General features: G+C 39.1%; 2 protein-coding genes across 2 annotated transcripts in view; both read left to right on the top strand.

Annotated features, from left to right (window-relative positions):
* Gbs-76A (Glycogen binding subunit 76A) overlaps positions 1–23,330 on the top strand; it is a 579,812-nt gene that overhangs the window by 181,602 nt on the left and 374,880 nt on the right. The window lies entirely within an intron of this gene.
* LOC128700366 (basement membrane-specific heparan sulfate proteoglycan core protein) overlaps positions 20,749–23,330 on the top strand; it is a 262,686-nt gene continuing 260,104 nt past the window's right edge. The window contains exon 1 of the mRNA XM_053793521.2: positions 20,749–21,175. The gene's annotated coding sequence lies outside the window, so the exon portion shown is untranslated. The remainder of the gene's footprint in view (positions 21,176–23,330) is intronic.

Here is a 23,330-nt window from a genome sequence, read left to right as displayed (position 1 = left end):
GTAGTGGGAGTAGTAGTAGTAGTAATAGCAACAGAAGTGGTGGTAATATCAATGGGTGGCAAAAGGGGGTGAGAGAGAGAGAGAGAGAGAGAGAGAGAGAGAGAGAGAGAGAGAGAGAGAGAGAGAGAGAGAGAGAGAGAGAGAGAGATAGCTGTCTATGGCTCTCGAATAAGTAAATTCCTCTCAGGATGAATAAACTATAATTAAATCCTACAAATAGTTTAATGGCGACGTTGTGACGACACGGGCGAAACATTGTCTGCAATTAAAAACATCCAGTGCACCTCAGTGCTATTCACTAGACTTAACGATGCTGTAGTTAGTCCAAAACCACATCACGGACTGTAATCATGTATTTAACTTTCCCGTGCATTGCCATGTTCACCCATGTACTACTCTGTACTCAAATGTACTCCCATTCTGGTGTGAGTCAAGAGCTTTCACTCTCTGATTGCCAATTTGAGTAGGAGGCTCTGTAGAACATAACGAGTGGAGAGAATAGTGACCATTGTAGCATAGCAATGGGACGGGAATATCATCCATTGTTGCATATCATTGTTACGAGAATCGTATCCAAAATTTTGCCAATTGTTTATTTGACGTCACAGGCCATCCAAATTGGCAGCTCTGAAATCAGTCAATGAAAGGTTTAATTCGAGGTATCCCTGTGTGAGTTTGCTTTCAAAATTACGCTTTTGATGGAGCAGGCAAAATGACAAATCTTGCTCTCTTTCTAGCTCTTTTTTTTTACTGACAAAGGTTTAATTCTCAACAATAGAGTTCAACGCTAATCAAGGACAGAGAAGAACCCACATGAGAACACTCGTATTTTGTTTTATTTTCTGCATGTGGGCTTATTTGCGCATCTGTATGTAAGAAGAACTGGTGTTGGGATTTACGCAGGTTAAATATTTACACTTGGCTGATGCATGCGACTGACGTAAGGTGCTGGAACGATTTACAACTAGTCCACGAATCTGAAGTAAGTACTTGAAGTATTGGCCCTTATTTCTATATTAAAGATATCTTGCCGAGTAGTACCATGAGGCAGGAGATAAGGTAGCCAACGAAATGCTTCATAAGAGAAAGAAAAGAAAGAGAGAGAGAGAGAGAGAGAGAGAGAGAGAGAGAGAGAGAGAGAGAGAGAGAGAGAGAGAGAGAGAGCGAGAGAGAGAGAGATTACGGAAGCCACGTTCCTGGGACTAATGTGATTCCCAGCGACGGGAGAAACGAAGGAAGATGACAGCAGAGACATTCCCGCAACAGACTGCTGTTCTAAAATGTATGAGGGTCGGATGTCGGGAGGTAAACAGGCTCTTCTTGTGGCTTTAAGGATCCTCTCCAAAACTCTTCCTTTTAGGTCGATTGTCTGCAGTTGTTTTCAGGACCCTGCAATGTAAACAGAACTGAAACAAATGGGCTATATTGATGTCAATTGAGTAATCATGAAAATGACGTCAAAATAAAACAAACTGCAGTTCTTTATAAACCATATAATACATACACATAACATTAAATAAATGAACTTTGAACGCCATTCCAGTAATATTCACAGGGAATCTTCTTCTCAAAAGCATAATAGAATATGAGAATGTTTTGAGACTTACATGATCAATCATTCAAAGCTTCTTGACGTTCTCAGACATGTAATATTTCCTTCTCGTATGCAAGAATTCCGGAATATATTACATTTCCTTTGACTGGAGTCCTCTAGGGTATCATGCGCCGAAGTAAGGAAGAGGAAATGCGATGTTTACCTTAGAAGCTGAAGGCCAAACTAGAGTTTACTGGGAGAACGTTTCGCTCTGAGAAGAGCTTTAATGACATGACGTTTCACTTTAAGGAGATCTTTGTGAATGACATGAAAAAAACTTTCTCTAGAGGAAAATACTATCCAAGCTAAAGCTTCCTCAACATTTTTGTGTTTACACTTCAGACAACAGTACGACCGTCACCCAACTTCGAGCACGAACACAACACAAACATTGTCCCAACAATCTTTCGTTGGAGCAATGTTTTTCCCAGTGTTGAGCTTCTACGTTAAGCTCGATAGAAAGTGAATTCTTGTCCCAGTGGTAGCTTGTTCTTGGCCCATTGCCTTTTTTCACTTCCTGACATTACGTGATTAAGATACGTATTTGTGACTGTTGTCTTTCTGGATGAGTGGGTTGATAGAAAGGTTAGAATATTTTAACACAGGACACACAAGAGTTAACCAGGTATATAATCCTCTATGAGGCTCCAGAAAAAGAATTTTGATTTTCCGAAAAATGTTGATCCTGCTTAGTGCTATGGATAGTTGGATATAATCTCCTACTATCCATCCGACTTAGAGTGGCTCTGTGTAAAGGAGATTGGGCGATATTAAGCACTTTACATAAAGCTTCGCATAAAGCTTTACATAAAGCTTTACATAAAGCTGATTTTTAAATAATAAGTTAGAATTAACTAAGACATTTTTCATGTAGCAGGAAATATACCTTGGCAATGATATATGATAACACTATATATCGGTAATAATAAATTATGTAAGGATTATTGGGACCCTAATCCATGCCTTCTCAAATGCACCTTGCATATTTATACTAACTCAGCCACGGAACGTACATTAATTGCGGATAGAAAGATTATGTTAATATAAGAGAAAACTGTTGTCCAGAGGGCTGAGGAAGGGTTGTTGAGGTGGTTCGGACATGTAGAGAGAATGGAGCGAAACAGAATGACTTCAAGAGTGTATCAGTCTGTAGTGGAAGGAAGGCGGGGTAGGGGTCGGCCTAGGAAGGGCTGGAGGGAGGGGGTAAAGGAGGTTTTGTGTGCGAGGGGCTTGGACTTCCAGCAGGCATGCGTGAGCGTGTTTGATAGGAGTGAATGGAGACAAATGGTTTTTAATACTTGACGTGCTGTTGGAGTGTGAGCAAAGTAACATTTATGAAGGGATTCAGGGAAACCGGCAGGCCGGACTTGAGTCCTGGAGATGGGAAGTACAGTGCCTTCACTCTGAAGGAGGGGTGTTAATGTTGCAGTTTAAAAACTGTAGTGTAAAGCACCCTTCTGGCAAGACAGTGATGGAGTGAATGATGGTGAAAGTTTTTCTTTTTCGGGCCACCCTGCCTTGGTGGGAATCGGCCAGTGTGATAAAAAAAATAATAAGAGAAAGCTCCATACACAATTTGCTGATGAGCTAAATAGTTGCAGCTATGTTGGTACTCTGTCAAGTCTTCCCACAGGATGAAATCTTCCTTCTAAGGACCATTACAGAAAAGCAGTAGGCGGCTTGCACAGGTGCTTCCTAGCCGGAAAGACATCATTAATGAAACTATAAATTCAGAGATAAAATTAGTACTGTATATTTCGACTACACACATGTTCTATCTATTAAAAATATCCAATAAAGCACACACACACACACACACACACACACACACATACACACACATACACACACACACACACACACACACACACACACACACACACACACACACACACGGTTCAAGTCACCATTCGTTCTTTTGTTAATTCATATGACTGAGGACCCACAGCCTCAGAGAGGAGTATAAACGAACTTCAGGAAAATGAATCAGGTTTCTTCATGGAGCTGTCTGAGTATTTTCTTACCCTACCGCCTCTAAATTACTGTGATGTCAGCAAGGTTCTGACAAGACACTGTTTAAGTGACTGTGAATGACTGGGGATGTTACATCTTTATATCGTATTTTTCCTGGTGACATCTGTCTCATGCTAAATCGCTCTTCTGTGATCTTCGAGTCATTGACACAACTATTTAATCATTGACTCAGTTTTTTTTAAGATTATCATACTAGCCATTGAGAGGAGGTCATTGCACTATCAAGGGTTGATTCTCCTGACGAGCAAATTGAAAACAAATACACATTGCCTTTACATCACATATGACACTCACTCCTTCAACATTCTCATCTTTGAAACATCTGACTCTGCCGCTGTTTGAGCACACCTGTCCTCCACCTCTCCTGAGACTCATTATCTCATCCCCTTGTGTAATTCACACCTCTCTATTTGCTCAGATATTCAAGCTATAAGCACGAAAAGAGAGAGAGAGAGAGAGAACACAGGTTACAATGGAATAGCTATGAAGCTCGATTGGCTATGTACATAAGAGCTTCACACTGAGTCAGGTTAAGTACGGACTGGTTTAAAAGTCATTAGATGGGTGACCAGTAAGAAGGGAGATCAATAAGTCAGTGGCTTGTTGTTGATATGATAACGTAGTTTCCCAGTGAATATGGCGATTTCCTGGTTAGGTTAGGTTAGGTTAGGTAAGGTTCGTCAGGAAACAGGACAAATGTTTCCTGACGCGGGTCTTAGTCAGATGATGACCCGCCTTTGGAGCTTTTGGTCATCTGACCGAGGCCTTCCGCTGGCTTACCGGTCCACCCCTTTAAAAATTATGGTCATTTATAACCATTCTTATATGATTTCCTGGTGTTTACCAGGATCACCTCTCATTTAATCCTGTCAGAATTATAAGCAAATCAAGTAACTATATTAACTACTGCCTTAATAATAAATATGTAACGCAGTCAGGAAATTATAATCGTTATCAGTCTCCTTTCTCTTCCCTACTCGTCTCTCCCATAACTCGTGTTCTCCCTGTCATGCAGGAGAACTCATCTGCGTGTGCTACACGATCCTCTTATTTTTCTCATAGAAACTTTGCCTCGAGTGGAAAAGCATTCCCCTAATGAGAACGGGTTCGCATTCTGCTAAGAGACAATGGTACTGTAAGTATCGTTTAGGACATCTGGAAATTATGTATATCAGTGTGTGTTTGTGTGGATGCTATTTAACAATGCTGATAACATTCAGAATGTTAATAAACAACAGCTTTACAAACAGTTATCATTGGCAACTGACGATTATTTTCTATTTAATTGACAAATTTATATGCAAGAGGATGGAGTGTCAATGGGGAATTAATTAGAACTTACTTTAGCTAAGACTTTCCTTCTGTTGATTTTAAACAAATGTTATATTGTTGATATATTTATATTTTTTTTAGTATTGATATCACCTGATATTGTAAGCTTGTTTATCATATTTTTAATTAAAAACACATCAGAGTTGATGAGTCTGAGGCAAAAAATATGAAAATTTCTCGTCATTTGAGAAACTGAAATTCGTAGATGCTATGATAACCATGTATATAATAATCAATAATATAAAATTAATAAGTATAGTTGGTTAAAAAATCAATGTACCATAATCCCATAACAAAAACGTCACTAAATACATATCCTAGTTAGATGAATCTTATTATAGCCAGCTGGCCCAGTGGCTAGCGCGTCGGTTTAGAGTTTTATGACTGACCGCGGATTCTATTCCCACCAGTTTATCCTAGTATTTACTTACAGTTCTTCAAGAACCTCTTGTGGCTTTCCTGGAAGAGTTATTTTGTTATGGAAGCTCTTAGCTTAATATCCACACCCCATTTCCTGATCTTAGAGCTCAATGAATCGGAAACTAAAAGCAATATTTCAGTTCAATTTTCTCCCTCTGGAATTATGTGTATCTATAATTTTCTCCCTCTGGAATTATGTGTATCTATAATTTTCTCCCTCTGGAATTATGTGTATCTATAATTTTCTCCCTCTGGAATTATGTGTATCTATAATTTTCTCCCTCTGGAATTATGTGTATCTATAATTTTCTCCCTCTGGAATTATGTGTATCTATAATTTTCTCCCTCTGGAATTATGTATATCTATAATTTAGTGGAATTTCCAGTTTTTCTCTCCACTGGGCGTATTTATCGTAGAATTTTGGCCAAGATTCTACGATAGTTTTGAAGGCTTAGGTTGTAGTGGACTCTGAGGCGACTACACTCAACAGTCTCCAGCATTAGATAAGTTTTGCATAATGGCAGAGTTGCAAAAATGCATGTGTGGAAGAGAAGTTTTTTGGCGACATGTTCTTGACAGGAGATGGGAAAGGGAAGAAGGGAAAGAGCGAGGAGCAGAAGAATATGGAAGAGTGAAGAAGGAAGAGGGTAGTGTGGAAAGATGAAAAGGAGGGTGGAAAATGAGTAAAGAGAAGGGAGAGGTAATGGAGGGAGAAGGAAGGGGGAGATGTAAGGGAGTAATTAAAGGGAGTTGTAGGTAAGGGATAAGGTAGGGGAAGGTGGTGCAGGGGAAGGAGGAGTAGGGAAGAGAGAGAGAGAGAGAGAGAGAGAGAGAGAGAGAGAGAGAGAGAGAGAGAGAGAGAGAGAGAGAGAGAGAGAGATAGAGAGAGAGAGAGAGAGAGAGAGAGCGAGAGAGAGAGAGAGAGAGAGAGAGAGAGAGAGAGAGAGAGAGAGAGAGAGAGAGAGAGAGAGAGAGAGAGAGAGAGAGAGAGAGAGAGAGAGAGGTGGAGCTGAGGTTTATAAGGTACGTTCTGCATATATTTACTATGTAAATTTATAATGCAAAGGATGTGGAGAGCACTGGTACACTGGTACACTGGTACACTGGTACACTGGTACACAGATACACCAGCACATCGGCACACTGGGAGTACCAGGACACCCGTACCGTAAGACACCGGTACACTGGTACGCTGGTACACTGGTACACTGGTACACTGGTACACCGAGAACATCGGTGCAGCAGGACACGAGGCACTGAACACTGCCAGCTCAGCCAAATAGCTTATCTCAGGAAGGAAGGGGATGAGAGGTGGGGTTTAAATAAAGATGAGAAGTAAGGGGTAAGGTTTAACAGAAAAGACAGAAAGGAAACAGGGAAGATAGCTGAACGAGGGTGAAAAGGAGACGTGAAGACAAGATGAGAAGAATACGAGATTAGATTATGAGAGGAAGGATCTGGTATGAGTGAGGCATAAAACGAACAGGGAGACGTAAGGGAAGGAGAGGTGGGGAGGGGGGGGGTAGTAGTAGAGTAAAACTGAAGCTGTACAAACGTATATTTAAGTTTCTCTAATTGCTTTTTGGTGCTAATTTTAACTTTAATTGCCTTTTTTTTGTTAATTATTGTCTATTAATTTTTGCATTTTTTGGTTCTTCGTTAATTACTGTGTTCAGAATATTTATCTTCCCCTCTCTGTATGTCTGCTTTTCTGTCTGTCTGTCTGTCTGTCTGTCTGTCTGTCTGTCTGTCTGTCTCTCTCTCTGTCTCTCTCTCTCTCTCTCTTTGGTTATGACTTAATGACTTTCTGAATACAAGAAAGTCGTAGTCACATGTATTACGTCAGACTAACGTATAAATGCTAATGAAAATAACTAGATTCAGAAACTCAAATTAGAACCCCGAAAACGTCTCTGGGTAGTCCATAATCAAGAGAGATTGGTTTATAATGGAATATGCATGATAAGCTACAGTCAATCCAGGGACATGAGATCGACCTTCGGGCCGGGCAGAGTACACTCTTTGGCTCACGAAATCGTAATGACACGATTGTAAACAAACCATACGACTCGTCGGTCTGGAGTTTAATGACTCTCTGATCGCGGGTTCTAACCCCGCCCTTGGTATGGCTTGTTTACATTCCTTCGTAAAGAAGGATACGAATATATTAGTCTCCGAGATGATAACCTTGAGGAAATCGGTATATATGTAGTCCATATATGTAATTCACACACTTTTATAGCTACCCACACACTCTTTTCCTCATATAGCCTACATACCACACACTGGCGCGTTCCTTGACTACTGAATCCCGCTCACTGACCTCACTGTGGCCTCCAAAAGCTTGTCCACTGAGTAATCTCGGCTACGTTAATGGAGGATAATTTCGCCTGGACGAGTCATTAGCAGTAGCGTGTAACCACGACCCTTCTTAATTGGTTCACATCCTCTTACTAAATTCTCAGCCGAGGGTCGTTTAGGAGGTGTAGGGGAATCTTGAACGTCACTATTCCTCCTCAGAAAGTGTAGGGGGATGTCTTAATTTGTGTTGCGGCTACTGAAGGAGGTGTGAGTTACCAATGAATCTGGATCATCTTTAAGATTATAGGAGAGTACTGATAGCTAATTGTGGGAACGTAAGGAAGTGTAGGAGTGTCTTAATGATGTGCAGTGAAGTAACAACGGAAGTATAACGAGGAAGACGACTCTCATGCTGAGGCAAGAGGAGTCCAAGTATCTAAGATATGAAACTAGCCATTATCCACTTCCTGACGTATACCAATAGTTGGGGTTGTTTACCAATATAATAAAAATAACTACGCGAATGATGGTGAGTGTGTCTCCTCTCCTTCCGTGTTTAAAAATATGTCAACATGGAATTAAAAAAAGAATGGAATCAAGTTCCATAGAAGTTACGGTATTTTGGGTGGAACAAATCACAACTAACCCAAGAGCTGGAAAAAGAAACGGAATGAGGTTTCGGTCCTCCGTGAACCATAATCAAACTCCGAACGAATAATAGTATAGGACTGCCCGAAAAAGACCTCCAATTTTCATATCCAATTTGCAGGTTTCCGAAATTTGACTCACCTGATTTTATTATATATGTTGTGGATGTCAGCGGTAATAATCTTGCAGGGTGAAGCTTCATTTGTTTTTGGAATGAAAGACAAAAAGCTGCTGACAGGAACGTCAGTACAAAGACAGCGTTTCGCTCACTGTTGAGCGAAAGGTTGTGGGAACAAAGGCTTACTCTGCTATAAGTGTACTCACCTATTTGTGGTTGCAGGGGTCGATTCATAGCTCCTGGCCCCGCCTCTTCACTGATTGCTACTAGGTCCTCTCTCTCCCTGCCCCATGAGCTTTATCATACCTCGCCTTAAAACTATGTATGGTTCCCGCCTCCACTACTTCACTTTCTAGGCTATTCCACGGCTTAACTACTCTATGACTGAAGAAATACTTCCTAACATCCCTTTGATTCATCTGAGTCTTCAACTTCCAATTGTGACCTATTGTGTCTGTGTCCCATCTCTGGAACATCCCGCCTTTGTCCACCTCGTCTATTCCGTGCAGTATTTTATATGTCGTTATCATGTCTCCCTTGACCCTCCTGGCCTCCAGTGTCGTCAGGCCGATTTCCTTCAACCTTTCTTTGTAGGACAATCCCCGTAGCTCTGGGACTAGTCTTGTTGCAAACCTTTGCACTTTCTCTAATTTCTTGACGTGCTTGACTAGGTGTGGATTCCAAACTGGTGCTGCATACTCCAGTATGGGCCTGACGTAAATAGTATACAGAGTCTTGAACGAATCCTTACTGAGGTATCGGAACGCTATCCGTAGGTTTGCCAGGCGCCTGTATGCTGCAGCAGTTATCTGATTGATGTGTGCCTCAGGAGATATGCTCGGTGTTATACTCACCCCCAGATCTTTTTCCTTGAGTGAGGTTTGCAGACTTTGGCCATCTAAACTATATTGTGTCTGCGGTCTTCTTTGCCCTTCCCCAATCTTCATGACTTTGCATTTGGCATGGTTAAACTCAAGGAGCCAGTTGCTGGACCAGGCTTGTAGCCTGTCCAGGTCTCTTTGTAGTCCTGCCTGATCCTCATCCGATTTGATTCTTCTCATTAACTTCACATCATCCGCAAACAAGGACACTTCTGAGTCTATCCCTTCCGTTATGTCATTCACATATACCAAGAACAGCACAGATCCTAGGACTGACCCCTGTGGAACCCCGCTTGTCACAGGCGCCCACTCTGACACCTCGTCACGTACCATGACTCGTTGTTGCCTCCCTGTCAGGTATTCTCTGATCCATTGCAGTGCCTTTCCTGTTATGTGTGCCTGATCCTCTAGTTTTTGCAGTAACCTCTTGTGAGGAACTGTGTCGAAGGCCTTCTTGTAGTCCAAAAAAATGCAGTCGATCCACCCCTCTCTCTCTTGTATGTATGTGTGTGTGTGTGTGTACTCACCTAGTTGTACTCACCTAGTTGAGGTTACAGGGGTCGAGTCCTAGCTCCTGGCCCCGCCTCTTCACTGGTCGCTACTAGGTCACTCTCCCTGAACTCTGTGTGTGTGTGTGTGTGTGTGTGTGTGTGTGTGTGTGTGTGTGTGTGTGTGTGTGTGTGTGTGTGTGTGTGTGTGTGTGTGTGTGTGTGTGTGTGTGTGTGTGTGTGTGTATGTGTGTCTGTGCCTGTGTGTATATGCATGTGTTTAATGGATGTTCATCTTGTTTACTCACCCTTCATTACCAAGAACACTCACACAACTCACTCCTCTCCTACGTCAGTACCACTCTCTCGTAATTCCAACATGTCTCTCTCATTACCCCGCACAGTCCTCCCACATGATGCCCATCCTCCTCCTCCTCCTCCTCTTAATTGCTCACAAGATGCAGCATCTCACACCAGTCACCTACGATCTAGCCTGGGAAGACCACGAATGACTTTTATGTGCTCATTAACCCAATTTACACTTCACATATCGATTTAACAAGGTACCTCGACCCAATTATTCATACAAATTAGACTTGTGCTCCGAGGAAGCGTCAAATTCTTGTTATGATTACTGATGATATGTTGTTCCCTCTCTCTTTACAGGAAATAACCAGCATTACTTATCTTCTATTGCTGTATCACACAATCTGCAAAACAAGTGTGAAAACGTAGGATAATCACCAGTGAATTAAATAGTACAGAGTGATAATATTGCTAACGTTTCTACTGCCGCCATTTTAATACATTCCCCAGTTACCATTCTTAGATAAACAATTCTTTACGAGCATCATTATAAGCATCATTCGCGTCATGTCTCAGAGACCGATCTACTGTCACTTTTACTCCCACATGAGTAGCTCCAGTACCCTCATTTCCCCCATACTCATTCTGACATGTACTCATTCATTCCCTAGACTGTTTTCGGCATCCATACTGTTTTCTGTGTTCACTTTCGCCTATTTTTACACATCCTTCAGTTTCCTCTACCGGCTACTGTAGTTTCTAGTCTAAACCACCAAGATATATCGAGATATTAGAGAACAGGTACTACGAGAACTCAAACTTTATGTAAACCTACCTATCCTTTTACACATCTCCGCCCTTGAAGACCTATTTTGCTCCTCAGAAATAAAAATATTGACCCGCACCGGCATCACATCCTTCAGTAAGACTCACTTTTACTGGTAAATATTTAACCTCAAACAAATCCCTTGAAAACACTTTACTGCTTTCATTGATAATAAAATATGTACGAGATAAAGAAAAGCAGAGAAAGTCGTTCTATGTCTCTTGATAAAGACGAAGTAATGCTAGAGAAGTGAAAGAAAATCAGACGTAAGTTATCATGAATAAAAAGGACGGAACTTAACACGCCAATAATGGTCAAGTAAACAGTTTGTATTAAAGGTCTCGTAAAGGTCGTATTAAAGGTGCGGCTCTTCCAAACACTAGCCACACTTTCCACATTTCTTCCTTGTTCTATCTCTCTCGTGTGTTTTCCACTGTCTCCTATTCGTTTTTTTTTTATCAGAAAAAATAAAACCAATAATAACAAAAACAACAGCAACAATAATAATTGTAATAATTATAAAAATAATATATAATATTATTGAAATGATGTTCATTATCATTATAATTTTTGAATAATAATAATATTATTGACCATAATAATTCTAATTATTAAAGTTACTAATATAGAAATTAATATCAGTATTATTATTATTATTATTATTATTAACATTATTATTATTATTCTACTATTATTATTCTACTACTATTATTGTTTTCTTCTTAACATATTATTTAATTTATATAAATGGAACGTAGTTTGACCTATTTCATAATTCAAAATTTAATAATTCTGTATTAATGTTTATCATAATCTTCTTAAAGAGAGAATAGCGAGGTAATACTTTTTATGATTTAAAGTCATAAGTATTCACTTGATACAACAATTAACTAATCGGTGTATCCAGCAGCGTACTCAGGTGCGTCTAAAGTAGCGTCGTCAGCTGTGTCTCCAGCAGTGTCGTCAGCTGCGTCTCCAGCACCGTCTCCGACATCGTATAAGACAGCATTCCTCAATTGCTTCCATCCATCACAATCACCCGTTATACATATCCGAATTCCTTGAAAATCCTCTTGGTTCTCTCTGCCTTCTCACTTGCCCCAGTCAACCTCCAGCTGGTGATGATAGTAATCCTGCCTGTGTTATTACGAGTACAAGCTTAATCCGTACAACGGTATCCAGGTGCAATTTACTTTGCCTAAATGGATTAAACGCATGGATGGAAACTCAGGGCCTCTGATTGGCTCGCCTCCCGTGATTACATCACGCACTTTGCCTCGGGAAATAGACCGACTTGACACTAAGAAAGTTGGCGACATTCGGATTAGTTTTTTCTCTTTCTGTACTGAGATATTACAATCCTGAGTTATCATACTCTGCGTTAGAACTTCTTTCAAACTTAAACTGGTTAGGTGGTTCATTGGGTGTGAAGCCTATCGATTAAACTAGGGGTCATTAAGGCTGCCTGCCACCAGTACACCACCTGTAAATTTAAAACAGGAATTAAACTCTCAGCAAATATACTTTAAGAGATACATGCCTCTCAGTGTATATACACAATGGTATGCATATGTATTCTGGTATCTACTGATCATACATTGTAATGACCATGAAAATAGAGATTTATACGTTTAGTTTCGATAACTTAATGTATTTTCTTTCGTTGAAAGTTTATATACGTTTATCAAGTGATGTTTTATTTTGTGTTAGATCTGAATCAGGTCATGTTTCTCTCTGTATAGAGCTTTATCAAGTCATGTTTCTCTGTAGAGCTTCAAGTCATTCTTCTCTGTAGAGCTTTATCAAGTCATGTTTCTCTGTAAAACTTTATCAAGTCATGTTTCTCTGTAGAGCTTTATCATGTTTCTCTGTAGAGCTTTATCAAGTCATGTTTCTCTCTGTAGAGCTTTATCAAGTCATATTTCTCTGTAGAGCTTTATCAGGTCATGTTTCTCTGTAGAACTTTATTAAGTCATGTTTCTCTGTAGAGCTTCATCATGTTTCTCTGTAGAGCTTCATCATGTTTCTCTGTAGAGCTTTATCAAGTCATCTTTCGCTGTGTAAAGCTTGCAAGAGAGCTAAGAGAGGTGGAGGTAACTGGGGAGGGTGATTCGTGAAGAATAGTGAAGGTGCGTGGTGAAGGTGAATAGTGAGGATGAATGGTGAAGATAGCCAGTTGTTGCACATGTGACTTATTCATCAACATATCAGTCCTTTGTTCCATTAACATAATATCATGGCCATCAGCTCTTAACAGGTGATTACCGATAAGAAATTGCATGTTTCTCAGCAGCGGCATCATGGTAGAAGCCGGAGGCCTGAGCTTCTGGATTGACGCGAGAGGACTGGACTCTTCAGGTAATTGGGAAACTCTGTAAATTGTGTTTTTGTTTTGGGGGGAGGGGAGTAGGACAACTCAGAATCACATTACTTTGTGGCACAAGTGGCACTCGGGTTATTGAAATGGCGGGGCGCTCTTCCATCATCCAAGGAGATATTGTCAGATTAATAGTCTTTGCCTCAAAGACCACGCTAACCGTAGGCTTGAAATCTCTGATAGTCTCTTGCTCGCGTTATCCATTATTTTGCATTCTCTGACTGGCACTCTTTGGCGTTCTCTGATTGCCACTCTTTGGCGTTCTCTGAGTGCCACTCTTTGGCGTTCTCTGATAGTCTCTACTTCGCTTTCCCTGACAGCCTTGGCAGAACACTACGCATGTTACACAGTAATACGCATTTTACAGAATATTACGCATGTTACAGAACATTTTTCCCTTATTATGAACCCTAATTACTAATATCCCTGTGGAAATACTCCTGACAGCGACGGCGTTTTCTTTGACAAAGTTCCTCAACTCAGTATTTTGGAAGCGTTATTAACTTCTGTTTTTGCGTGGCGTTCTGAGCCAGCAGGAAGGCGTTGGTTAAATGACAAAAACTCCACTAAGCAGGTCATCAGACCCGAGTCAAGAGGAATTTTTATATTCTGAGAAATAAAATACCAGCAGCAGCTACGTAGATATATACGAAAGAGATGTGATGGGTTGGAAAGACATGAGCCATGCATGACTGACCAGGGACTATAGTTCTCATGCCTTTGGCTGATGAAACCTCATTAAGATTAATAAATTTCCCACCTCCCATCAGGCATTTTAGGACTTATCATTATAGCCTAATGCTGGCTATTTCTTCTTGTGCAGATGTATGACTCTGTTTATGGCCTCTTCTATCTTGCTCGAGGCTTGGTCGTCCCCTGGGCAAGATTATTATCTTGTGCTGCTCCCACTTACCAAAGACTTTTTTTTTTAATAATTTAACGATGTAAGATCCCCATTGGAACAACAAACGCTGACATTTTTAAAAATCTTACATCTCTGCTACTGTGAAATGTGATTTGTCTCGAGGATGCTTCTGGGTATTTTGTTTCAAGGCGTGAACTTAGGTACTGTATATTTCTAGTTTTAGTCACAGTAGTCATTAACCGAGTTGGGAATTAATCTTTCTGTCATGGTAGATATATTGGTCTATCTCTCTCTTTACATTAAAGAAATTCACGGAAGAAAGAGACGGGCTAGAAAAAAATTACACTTATTAAAATTACACATGTTTATGATCTATATGATCCATGTATTTATGTTTCCAATATTCTCAGTATTATGAATTTTTGACTCTTCTCCTTTATGATGCTCTTATGTTCCATGTCGTATCCTTCGTTTTTCCTCTCTCTTATTTTCTATCGTCTTCCAGAAATTTAAGACTCTTTCCATCCGAATCTGAGTGTACTAAGGAGCTCCATGTATAAGGAAATTCAATTCGAATTTTCCTGAAATACTAGGTGCATTAGTGTAAATAATGTACACTCACAGGACTGCTGGGAATATTGCCTGTGTGAGGTGTGACTCTTCGGGAATCCTTCTGAATATACACGCGCAAGATCTTCTGTGTTTATGGATCTTATTTAGCTACGCGATGAGCGGTATTTGCGTAGCTCCGAGTCTCCCAGGGATATCTGAGCTTTTGGATCCATTCTCAAGAGATTGGTAAACTTAGAGTTGATGAGCCGACAGCCAGAACAGTGCTGAGTTCCGGAGAATGGCACTGGGAAGGACGACGTGAACTTGGAGAGAACAGCATCATGCTGGAGAGGATGGCATCGTATAGAGGATAGTTACGTACTGAAGAAAACATGATCATGCTGGAAATGATAGCCACATCCTGGAGAGGACAGTAACATGCTGAAGACGACAACAACATGCTGAAGACGACAACAAGATGCTGAAGGCGACAACAACATGCTGAAGACGACAACAACATACTGAAGACGACAACAACATGCTGAAGACGACAGTAACATGCTGAAGACGACAACAACATGCTGAAGGCGACAACAACATGCTGAAGACGACAACAAGATGCTGAAGGCGACAACAACATGCTGAAGACGACAACAACATACTGAAGACGACAACAACATGCTGAAGACGACAACATGCTGAAGACGACAACAACATGCTGAAGACGACAACAACATGCTGAAGGCGACAACAACATGCTGAAGGCGACAACAACATATTGAAGACGACAACAACATGCTGAAGACGACAACAACATGCTGAAGACGACAACAGCATGCTGAAGACGACAACAACATGCTGAAGACGACAACAACATGCTGAAGACGACAACAACATGCTGAAGGCGACAACAACATGCTGAAGACGACAACAACATGCTGAAGACGACAACAACATGCTGAAGACGACAACAACATGCTGAAGACGACAACATGCTGAAGACGACAACAACATGCTGAAGACGACAACAACATGCTGAAGACGACAACAACATGCTGAAGACGACAACATGCTGAAGACGACAACAACATGCTGAAGGCGACAACAACATGCTGAAGACGACAACAACATGCTGAAGACGACAACAACATGCTGAAGACGACAACATGCTGAAGACGACAACAACATGCTGAAGACGACAACAACATGCTGAAGGCGACAACAACATGCTGAAGGCGACAACAACATACTGAAGACGACAACAACATGCTGAAGACGACAACAACATGCTGAAGACGACAACAGCATGCTGAAGACGACAACAACATGCTGAAGACGACAACAACATGCTGAAGACGACAACATGCTGAAGACGACAACAACATGCTGAAGACGACAACAACATGCTGAAGGCGACAACAACATGCTGAAGGCGACAACAACATACTGAAGACGACAACAACATGCTGAAGACGACAACAACATGCTGAAGGCGACAACAACATGCTGAAGGCGACAACAACATGCTGAAGACGACAATAACATACTGAAGACGGCAACAACATGCTGAAGACGACAACAACATGCTGAAGACGACAACAACATGCTGAAGACGACAACAACATGCTGAAGACGACAACAACATGCTGAAGACGACAACAACATGCTGAAGACGACAACAACATACTGAAGACGACAACAACATGCTGAAGACGACAACAACATGCTGAAGACGACAACAACATGCTGAAGACGACAACAACATGCTGAAGACGACAACAACATGCTGAAGACGACAACAAAATGCTGAAGACGACAACATGCTGAAGACGACAACAACATGCTGAAGACGACAATAACATACTGAAGACGACAACAACATGTTGAAGACGACAACAACATACTGAAGACGACAACAACATACTGGAGACGACACAAACATGCTGAAGACGACACAAACATGCTGAAGACGACAACAACATGCTGAAGACGACACCAACATGCTTAAGACGACAACAACATGCTGAAGACGACACCAACATGCTGAAGACGACAACAACATACGGAAAACGACAAGAGCAACATGCTTAAAAGGAAAGCCAAAATATTAAACTTTAAATTGATAAAAGCCTGACGATATTAGGTAACGCTGGAACTTGAGCAAAGTTATATTTTCTTACATGTAAAACTAGCTTTTCACCTTTAAGAAAATATTCTTCTTTTAAAAATTATTACTCGACTTTAAAACAGAATAATATATATATATATATATATATATATATATATATATATATATATATATATATATATATATATATATATATATATATATATATATATATATATATATATGTCTACCAACCTACTACCTATATATATATATATATATATACCTATATATATATATATATATATATATATATATATATATATATATATATATATATATATATATATATATATATATATATATATATATATATATATATATATATATATATATATATATATATATATATATATATATATACTAATATATATGTATATATGCATACAAGCACTTTTGTTTATTCACTCGTGTGTGTGTGTGTGTGTGTGTGTGGGTGTCTTTGTTTCTGTGTAAATAAATATAAGTGTTCACACATAACCGTTGTTTTATTTTTCTGTGAGGTATCACGGTATTATTATTAATTATTATTACTGTTATATAACCTAACTGATGTAACTCTCACAGAACATCTTGCTTTACCCTCGAACCTTCTCTAAGACCATCCAATAGCTTGTATCCTTCTGACCTCAGGTGTAAGAAACACCACAGCCTAGTCAATGTAATCCAAGGACCAGGACCTGAGCGTGTGGGTACTGGCTTAACTAATGTAGCATAAACCTTACATGACTTTAGACTCAGCAACCCTCATTAGAGGTTGTAATTTTGCAGGTGACAGGCTCTCGATCCACGACTGACCCCCCTCTTACCATGGTCAAAACACGAAGTCAATAGCTTTGCTTTGCAGTTTGCGACTTGCGTTCTCCAGTGAGTGTGTGAAACTGAATCCTGTTAAAAGGTTTGCAAACTGGCAAGTTTGCTGAACTTGTTAAATATCAGTTGAATTTTACATCTGTCTTCATAAAATCACAATGCAAGTGTGGTCACTTTTCTATGTGTGTGTGTGTGTGTGTCTTGTCTTTGTTTCCCTGTAATTTTTTTTTTGAGGCTCTCTGGTTCGAGATCAGGCAGCAGCAGCGTTGATCACAAGAAGTAATAAGAGGTAAAAAATTCGTCGCGCGAGTTTTGAGCTCCTAATGGCGCTCCTCACTGTCTTGTGCTCACGACGTCTACAGTCTGAAGAATAAACTCATCTTCTGAGGCTCACACCACACAAGTCCTGTGGGTAGCAAATTCCCACCGATACTTTTTCACACTGAGAACTCTTAAGTCTTTTTCTAGAGCTTGTGATCCTTCAACTATGCTTAAGCTCTGCTTCAACTCTTCTTTAGCTGTGCTTCAGTTGTGCTTCAGTTGTCTACAGCTGTTCTTCAGCTTCACATGTTTGGGGATCGAATTATATATTTTCTATTTCGTAAGCCCGTTTCACATAACGCTGACAACACCAGTGATACGACCTCCGAACACTTTCATTCACACATGACGAATCGCGTATTTATCATACGAAACATTACGAGCCTTCCATAAACAAGTAACCTGAATCCAAAGTGTCAAAGTATTCGACTTACAACGGAAGGCTCCCGGGTTAGATTTCCTATTCTAGTAAGATGTATGTGGAAATTTCTTTACCCCAGCTGCCCCTGTTTACATATTAGTAAATAGGAACAGTGTACCAGTCTCCTTACACTAGTTACCCCTGTTAACCTAGTTGTAATAAAGGTACCTGATTATTAATAATACCACTGAACTTCAAAATTAACAGAGGTAAAACACCTGCCAGTAAAATAATCTGTGAAATTATTAGCAAAAAATTTACTCGACTTTATAATGAATTCTGAACACATATTTACATATTTAATAATAATAAATATTTTTTTCACCTCTACATAAAAAATAATGAATTAGAAAGTAAAAAAATTTTAACATGATGGAAGTAATTACTGTATCATGAAGGATTTTTTAAATCCATTTGGCCTAAAGCTTTCAGATAAGTGAAAATTTTGGTGCCCGCGCCAAAATTTTGGTGCCTGCGCCAAAAAACCATATGCATTTCTAATTATAACAACGTGTATTCGAAAGAAAATGTTTAAAACAATGAGAGTGAACACGTTCATATATTTTTTTAATATAACTAATCAGAATTAATGCAGTTTTAAATATATATATACAGAGGTTAGAAAATTAATGCAGTATTTGGGTTTAATCCGCTTGAGAAAAAATCGCAGATTTCTAGACTGGAGGAAAAATTTTGGATCATGCGAACAGTTTCTTGATTATTATTATTATTATGATTATTATTATTATTATTATTATTATTATTATTATTATTATTATTATTATTATTATTATTATTATTATTATTATTATTATTATTACTATTTTTAATATTTTTAACATTATTATTATTATTATTATTATTATTATTATTATTATTATTATTATTATTATTATTACTATTTTTAATATTTTTAACATTATTATTATTATTATTATTATTATTATTATTATTATTATTATTATTATTATTATTATTATTATTATTATTATTATTATTATTATTATTATTGTTGTTGTTGTTAACGATATTGTTATACTCATGGGAAAGCATAAAGGTCATACAGCATCTGGGGAAGGGGGGAAAGTCAGGTTTGATCCGAGGAAGTGAAGGCTTCTATTTTGAAACTGAGACCTTGATTCCTAAGGCGTTTTAATAAGCAATTCATTACTCTCTCTTGGAGTGCTCTGAGGCAGTCGAAGGGCTCTTGATACAAGGAAATGGAGCTACCTCTCTTCTTCCTCAGATCAAAACTGTTTTTCCCATTTTCCTCCGGCACTGTGTGACTCCTATTGGTTTGTACCTGCAAATAAATATATGAAGGAGGAAGAGGTGGAGGAGCTGATGAAGAATAATCAATTTATTTCCTTATTTGCCTTCCTTCTCTTTCCTAAAAAAAATCAAGACTTAAGACACTAAGACAGTCAGGTGACGGAGAAATGGAGAAGGATGGTGGGAGTGATGGAGAGAGAGGAGTAAGACTTAAGAAAAAGGATGGAGAGGAAAAAAAGAGGGAAGTAGAAGGACTGATGTGTAGGAATGATGAGGAGGGAATAGGAGAGAGTTGGAATGGATAGAAGGGAATAGAGTGAAATGACTGAGGAAGAGTAGGGGGTAGAAGGGAGGAAATGAGTAGATAGGAGTAGAAAGAGTAAGAAGTGGGTTGAGGAGGAGGGTGGAGAGTTTGGTTGAGGTGGTAGTGGTGGTGGTAGTGGTGGTGGTTGTGGTGGTGGTTGTGGTGGTGGTAGTTGTGGTGGTAGTGATGGTGATGGTGGCGCTGGTGGTGGTGGTGGTGGTGGTGGTGGTGGTGATGGTGGTAGTGGTGGTGGTTGTGGTAGTAGTAGTGGTGGTGATAGTGGTGCTGGTGGTGGTGCTGCTGGTGGTGGTAGTGGCGGTGGTGGTGGTGGTGATGGTGATGGTGGTAGTGGTGGTGGTAGTGGTGGTAATAATGGTGGTGGTGGTAGTAGTGGTGGTGGTAGTGGTGGTAATGGTGGTGGTGGTGGTGGTAGTAGTAGTGGTGGTGGTGGTGGTGGTAGTAGTGGTGATGGTGGTGGTGGTAGTGGTGGTAATAGTGGTGGTGGTAGTAGTGGTGGAGGTGGTGGTGGTAGTGGTAGTGGTGGTAATAATGGTGGTGGTGGTAGTAGTGGTGGTGGTAGTGGTGGTAATAGTGGTGGTCGTGGTAGTAGTAGTGGTGGTGGTGGTAGTAGTGGTAGTGGTGGTGGTGGTGGTGGTGGTGGTGGTGGTGGTGGTGTTCGCTGGAAGGCAGTATGCGTGTGGCTGTGGTGGTGAACGGTAGTGTGGTGTGGTGTGCCACTCTCATCCCACTCACCAACCAGCATCCCCACCAGCCTCTCAGTCCCATTAATCTGTGTGTGTGTCTGCATCGTTGCTAACTGTGTAATTCATACTTATCTCGTATACTCCCCTTATATATATCGCCATTAACCTCCCCCCCAAAAATATTCCCCATGCGTCTCTCTCAAAAAGTTTGCCTTAAACACTTTGATAACTCCTTAACCATGAATGGCTGTAGAGTACCAACTCGACAACTCTAAATAATTCATCACTAATTATTATCGGCAACGTAGAAAAGCAACTAGCAAGGTTTCAACTACAGCAAAACTGGTTTCAAAATCTCTAGAGTCGCAACGTCAAGAGTACGGTCTCCGGGAGGCGACTTTAACCTGGGAAACGACGTGGAGCGCTATTGGTAAGTTGTCGTGTCGGAGTCCAGCCAGCCAGTGATAACCTGATCGGGGATTATTTAAGACGACACAGGTGCAGGGCAAGATTTAATTATGATAAAGTTGCGTTCTGTGCAGCGCTTCATCGAGTCAATGAATCATCAATGCAACGTCGTTGCAATATGAACTAGCGTTGCACTTGTGTACTTCGTTACCTGATCGGCGTTTATTATTGAGAAGACCAATCAGAAGAGCAATTGTAGAACTCAAGAGCCTATATATCTCTCAGAAACAGGTATAACACTCACAATTATTATGTTAATGGAATATAAATGAATCAGATACATGTGTGTACCTCTGGGGTATGTTTATGACCGAGACATTTCGCTTGGATAGCAGGTTTCTTCAGTCGAATACAGAAGTGACTGATATACTGAAAATGGATGGAAAAAAGCGTAGATTTTTGAGGTGCTCTGTCCCCCAGCATAGAAAGTTCAGGTTCTTAGCGGTAGCTGTGGTTCTCAGTTTGTGTCATCAGTGAGCATTAACGTGATTAATTCACGTAATAACCACAACTAAAATGCTTCTTCGTTACAGTCATCTTTCAAAACAGTAAATTTTGCTTGGCATCTAATTTAATATCTATCATTATAATTATTATTATTATTAATATTATTATTAGTATTAGTAATACGTTTATGCTGTTATTCTTTTTGTTATTAGTCTGTATATCATTATTAAAATAATAATATTTTATTATTATTATTATTATTATTATTATTATTATTATTATTATTATTATTATTATTATTATTATTATGTTCATTATCGTTAATATTTTATCATCATTGTTGCTCTCGTTAATGCTTTTGTTATTATTACTACTGTCATGGGAAATCGCTAAGCCCGTAGAGGTCTTATAGCTATTGAAGAATGGAAGGTAATCAGCGTTGATCCAAAAAATGGGGAGGGTAGTAGAAGCAAGAAAACGTCTCCCATGAAGGCGAGTCTCGTAACCTTCAACTGACAGAGCCGAGGATAAGAGTCACTTTAGAAATGCAATGTACCAGAGCCGATACAACGATTTTTGAAGACTCCGAGGGTTCAAAGATTATTCTGAAAGGGGGATAATAGCAGGTGATCTTATATATAAATATATATATATATATATATATATATATATATATATATATATATATATATATATATATATATATATATATATATATATATATATATATATATATATATATATATATATATATATATATATATATATATATATATATATATATGAGATTTTCGCCTTATAATGATACATACGTAACAACATGTATATATGCCACATATATATATATGTATCTCTTAAATACTGTACCATATATATATAATATATTCCTATTGGTAAAAAAAATATATACTAAAAGATGGGGTGGTAGGGGAAGTGGAATATTCAAACGGCTTCAGGAAGAAATCCAAATATTCTTCCTTATTTATTATATATATATATATATATATATATATATATATATATATATATATATACATTGATTTCATATATTTTTTAACTGTTGATATGAATAAATTGGGATTTTATCAAGCTGTTTCTCGTCAATATTGATTCCTTGATGTTGTTCTAAGAAATAAAACTCTGGAAAGGAAACTTCAGACGGTGTTTCGGTCTGGTCGTCGACCATTATCAAGTCACAACTTGAGTCATTACCAAATTAAAATTTTCCTGTAGTTTAGTACCAATCGCCTAAATTTTCTTCAGTTTACTCTGTATTTTTCCTGTCACTCATTTTTTTAAAGTAATCAATATATTTAGGTGTTCCATATGTGTTTTTTATGTGTTTATTGAAACATTATAAGTCGACAGGAAGTGACAGTGATGTAATTGACATTTGTGCTGCTTCTCTATTTAACAGAAGACGACTACCATATAAGCGAAACGTTTCTATAATGAAGTCACCCAATCACACAAATATCTTAATTTTCATCTTGTTATTTTACACCATTTTCAATATAAGTGATGTAATTCATGACGTCGACTACAAAACTATTTTCATTAATATTTTAGTACCAAAGAGCATGACTCTAATATTACTGAACAAAGGTTTACGTCAATTGTTCATGGAAGTCTATTCAGTGTCCTGATTTATGGAAACATTAATAGCAGAT

The sequence above is a fragment of the Cherax quadricarinatus genome, chromosome 71, assembly GCF_038502225.1.
Source record: "Cherax quadricarinatus isolate ZL_2023a chromosome 71, ASM3850222v1, whole genome shotgun sequence".
Lineage (NCBI taxonomy): Eukaryota > Metazoa > Arthropoda > Malacostraca > Decapoda > Parastacidae > Cherax > Cherax quadricarinatus.
Note: the sequence above shows the minus strand (reverse complement) of the source record. Positions and strands in the feature narration are given on the sequence as shown.